Genomic DNA, 5,170 nt, shown 5'->3' with positions numbered 1-5,170 from the left:
GCTAAGTCATGGATGACTCTTTTGCGACCCCATGGACTGTAGCCTGCCAGGCTCCTCTGTCCATGGGATTTCCCCAGCATGAATACTGGAGTGGATTGTCATTTCCTTCTCCAGGGAAAATCCAATTTTCCCTACCCAGGTGGATTCTTTACCACTGAGTCACCAGGGAATCCTTCTTTTAGCTTAAACTCTTTATCTTATTTTCAAACCTGAATGATATCCATCTCAGGTAGAGTATTCTTGATTGTAGGATTTTTCCTTATGACTTCAAATACACCATGCCACTTCCTCCTGACATGCAAAGTTTCTGCTGAAGAGTTAGCTGATGCTTTATGAGAATTTCATTAGGCATAATTAGTTGGTTTAACCTTGGTGCTTTTAATAGTCACTCTTTAACTTTTGACATTTTGTCTTGGTGTGGACCTCTTGGAACACTCTGTGCTTCCTGGATCTGGATTTCTGTTTCCTTTCCCATATTAGGGAAGTTTTTAGCTATCGTTTCTTCAAATAAATTTTCTGCCCCTTTCTCTCTCTCTTCTCTTTCCCTATCCTGAAAATGACAGTATACTTGATATTGTCCCAGCAGTCTTTTAAACTATTCTAATTTTTTTAATCCTTTTTTTTTTCCTTTTGCACTTTGGGGATCCCCACTACTCTGTCCTGCAGTTCCCTGATTTGTTCATTCGTATCACCTATTCTATTGATGATTCCTTCTAGCATGTTTTTAATTTCAGTTGTTGTATTTTTCAGCTCTATTTTTCTTTATACTTTCTAACTCTTTGTTGTGCGTCTCACTGTGTTCATCCATTCTTCTTGAGTTTGTTGAGGCTCTTTATATTCATTACCTTGAACCCTTTATGGAATAGATTGCTTATCTCCACTTCTTCTAGGGTTTTATCTTACTCCTTCCCTTGTAACATATTTTCCTTTTGCCTCCTTTTGCCTAGCTGTTTTTATTTTTTTGTATTAGATAGGTCAGTTACATTTCCCAGTCTTGGAGAAGTGGCCTTATGCAGCAGTTGTCCTATAGGAGCCAGCAGCACACTCCCCTCAGGTCACCAAAATTATAGGCTCTAGTGGTGCCACCTGTGTGGATTGCCAGAGTCCTCCTATTTTGGCAGGGCAGACTACCGTGGGCCCACAGTAAGTGGGGCTGGTCCCTGGCCCAGCTGGCTGCCAGGGGATTCTGAATTGGGGGTAGGTCCCAGGGCTGGTTTCAGCCTGTTCATGGCAGGGCCATGTGCCAGTATGGTTGGCTGCTGAGGTCGGGGGGGTTTTACAGCTGGTGCTGACCTGTTGCGTGAGGCTGGGTTCTGGGCCTGCTGATGGGCAGGGCTGTGTCCCAGAGTGGCTGACTGCTCAGCCTGAGGGGTCCTAGGACTTGTGCCAACTAACTGGGGGATAGGGAAGAGCCAGTGCTAATGGACTAGAGGGAGGGCTCCCAAATGGCACTTGCTAGCCCTGGTGTCCTGGTGGTAGAACAGGAGCCCATAAATAGCTGCCACTGTAATATTTCTCCTTAGGGGGTGCCCCAGTTGTCTCCTGCCTCTTCAGGAGGCTCTCCAAGATCAGCAAGTGGATAAGACCAAGGCTCCTTTCATATGACTGCTTCCTTGCTGGATCTAAGAGTATGTGATATTTTATGTGCACCTTTCCCAAGGTCTCCAGTTCCCCTGCATGCCGGCCTTCAAAGCCAGAGACTCTGGGGGCTGGCTGGTCTTCCTGGTGTAGGTTCCCCAGGTTGGGGGCCTGATGCAGGCAGGACTCAGACTCCTCGCTCCTTGGGGAGAACCCCTTCAACTGTGCTTATCTTCCTGCTTGTGGGTCACCTACACAGGGGATTGGGTCTTCTCTATCCATCCTCTTGTATTGTTGTTTCCTTCTTTGTATCTTAGTTGTGGAAAACCTTTTCTGCTAGTCTTCAGGTCATTCTCATTGTTACCCTATTTGGAGTGCCTGTTGGAAGAGGTGAGTTCAGGGTCTTTCCACTGCACCATGTTGGCCACTCCCTTAGAAAATTGTTTTCCTGAAAATAAGTTACTCAGTGGGAAAAGCATACCATGATGATCAGCTAGTAATATAAGGATGGGACCGCCTTGTCCACCATCATGACCACTAGGTAGGTAATCAGGCATTGTCTTCATCAAGGGTCACTGTTACTGCAGTCACTTCCTGGAACTTCAGGAGACTTTTCCTTTTGACACTAAGATCTCTGGACAGAAATAACATTATGTTGAGGCTTCCAGGGTCCTTCTGATGCCCTGTTGTGATTAAGTGATTGGATTCCCCAGATGCAGTCCAGTTCTAGGAATGGCAGAAGCAGAGCCCACGTGGGGAACTTTGGCCTGGGTGGATCTTGGAGGGGAGAGCTGCACTCTTGATGCACAGAAGTTGGGGATATCTGCACCCCCACTTTAACAGTTACCTGGCACCTCTAAGCTAGAAGGCTGTCTATTGCCTCCATTCTGCATCCATCTGTTGGGGGTTCCCTCATCCCCACACATCGACTCTCCCTTTCTCTGCTCTGAAAGTAGTAATCATTGTTCTGTCATCTTTCAGCTTCTAAAATACTGTTGCCATCAACTCCTCTTCTGTTTTGTTTGGACACAGCAGCTTGTGCCTTAACAAATGTTATTTTGCTCTCCTTTTAGAAAAACTTGAGAAGGGAGTGGAAATAAATGCATGGAGTTTTAAAATAGATTTTTTAAAATATTTATTTATTTGGCTATGTCGAGGCTTAGTCGTGTTGTGTGGGATCTTTTGCTACAGCCTATCGACTCTCTAGCTGTGGCGGGCAGGCTCAAGAGTGTTCCGGTTCAGTAATTGTGGCCCGTGGGCTTAGTTGCTCTGAGGCATGTGGAATCTTAGTTCCCCAACCAGGGATCGAACCTGCATCCCCTGCATGGCAAGGCGAATTCTTAACCACTGGACAACCAGGGAAGTCCCCATAAATGCAAGTTTTGATCCTTCTTCTTTAATAGCAAGTGCCAAACTGCTTTTTAAATAAACACTTAAAAACAATATCATACATGTCATTACATTTTTGACTGCTACATAGCATCCCACAGTAGAAACACTTAATAAATTATATAATCATTTACTTTGTTGGTCATAAGTTATTTCATACTTTTTACTACTATCAGTATCACTGAGGTGAACAATCTGAAACAGACACCTTTGAGAACTATTCTTCAGTAGAGAATCATACAGACATTCAGAATTATTCCTCAGTAGAGAAAGCTGCCGTCTGTGGGGTCACACAGAGTCAGACACGACTGAAGTGACTTAGCAGCAGCAGCAGTAGCAGCAGCAGAGAATAGCTAGGGCCACCCGGATATCCTTTGTAAGTATTTGGATGTGTTTAACTGCTTCAGTCGTGTTCAACTCTTTGCAACCCCATGGATTGTAGCCCACCAGGCTCCTCTGTCCATGGGATTCTCCAGGCAAGAACACTGGAGTGTATTGCCATTTCCTTCTCCGGGGGGGATAGATTTTGCCAAATTGCCCCAAGAAATGCTGTATTAATTTATCTCCTACATCAGTTGTGAAACTTCCTGTTTTTCTTGCCAATACTTGGCACAACCACTAAAACTGTCGTGAGGTGATTCCTTGCCAATTGGACAGGTACAGTTTGATATGTATAGTTTTAATTTGCACATCTTGATGTTCATGCTTGTACTTTGGAGTGACATTTTATATATATGTGCAGCTTGAAGGGTACTTGAAACCTGGGTGATATGATGGGGGAACCGTGGACTGATTCAACCTCCGCCCGCACCACACACTTGTGCCCGGTCCCCAGTGAGCTCCTGACCTGCTTCCTAGAAGGACAAGTAAGCACAGAACAAGACAGTGATTCAGGGGAATCTCAGTGGGTTACAACTTCCCATGGCTCCTGTGACCTTTCAGAGTGAGAGCCAAGAACTCACAAAAATAGATCCTGGGATTTGACAAAACTTGTTGGCAATCTAGCATTTTGGAGATTCTTCTGTTTTATTCTTGCTGAGGTCTGTGGGATCCCCTAAGGAAAAACTTTCACCTCCTGAGAATTTAGCCATCTTTGGGAAGGAGAACTCACCTTCCACTGTCTCAGTGAGTGTTTGGAGGGTTCCTTTTCAGATTAACCCTCTTGGCCACTCCAATGGCTTACATGCTTCTGCCAGATTCTACTTTCAGAAACACCCGTGTTATCTTGTCATCCCCATCATCTGGGGTGAAACCCAGCTCTCCTTAACCTGGTACTTTTCAGAGTAAAAAAAAATTGGTCTCTGTCCTTTATTCACCTTTCAGCCCCTGCTGCCCAACCCCAAGAAGCCTCCAAATCCACTTTGCACTGCTGCTAATGTCCTTTCTTCTCTATTCTCCAAATCCTGCTCACCTCTTAATGCCCAGTATGATCAGAAGTCATGGACAAATTTGGGTATATATATATATATATATATATGTATGTTCTGATGGGCTATCCAGGTAGTTCAGTGGTAAAGAATCCACCTGCAATGCAGCAGGAGGCACAAGTTCAATCCCTGGATGGACAAGTTCCACTGGAGGAGGGCATGGCTACCCACTCCAATATCCACTCCTGGAAAATTTCGTGGACAGAGGAGCCTGGAGGGCTGCAGTCCACCGGGTTGAAAAAAGTCGGACATGTGATCCTGAGCACACAAACAGGATCTCATGATAATAATAATACAGATGGTATACTGATATAGCAAAAAAGCATGATGTTATTATGAGAACAACTGAGGTTCCAGAAACACTGCATATGTCTAGGCTGCAGTGGAAAATGTCATATAATTCTAGATTCATAGAATGTTGATTCAGAGTGAGTGGTGCATGAGAGATCACCTCACCCATTGGCACTCCTGTCTCTCACCACTCCCTTTCCAGAACAGATGCCCGAATGCTACCCAGTGGAGTTCCCAGGTTTCTGATCTCCCAGTGCCATGTTCTAAACCATGAAGTCTTTGTCTGATTAATCCCATGATTAACCGAACAAAGCCCAGTAAAGGACCCATATGACACAAGCTCATACTTGTCTAGTGCTTGTTTTAGTATGTGCTCTCTGTATATCTTTTGAATAAATTGATAGAGATGGAAAGGTTTTGTCTTCTCTCCTAAGACCTGCCCAGCTGCATAGGAGTTAAGGTCAGTTCCTAGGATTTTACTTTCC

This window comes from Bison bison, unplaced genomic scaffold, assembly GCF_000754665.1.
Source record: "Bison bison bison isolate TAMUID 2011002044 unplaced genomic scaffold, Bison_UMD1.0 scf7180017864473, whole genome shotgun sequence".
In the NCBI taxonomy this organism is placed as follows: Eukaryota; Metazoa; Chordata; class Mammalia; order Artiodactyla; family Bovidae; genus Bison; species Bison bison.
This window is presented reverse-complemented; position numbering follows the sequence as displayed.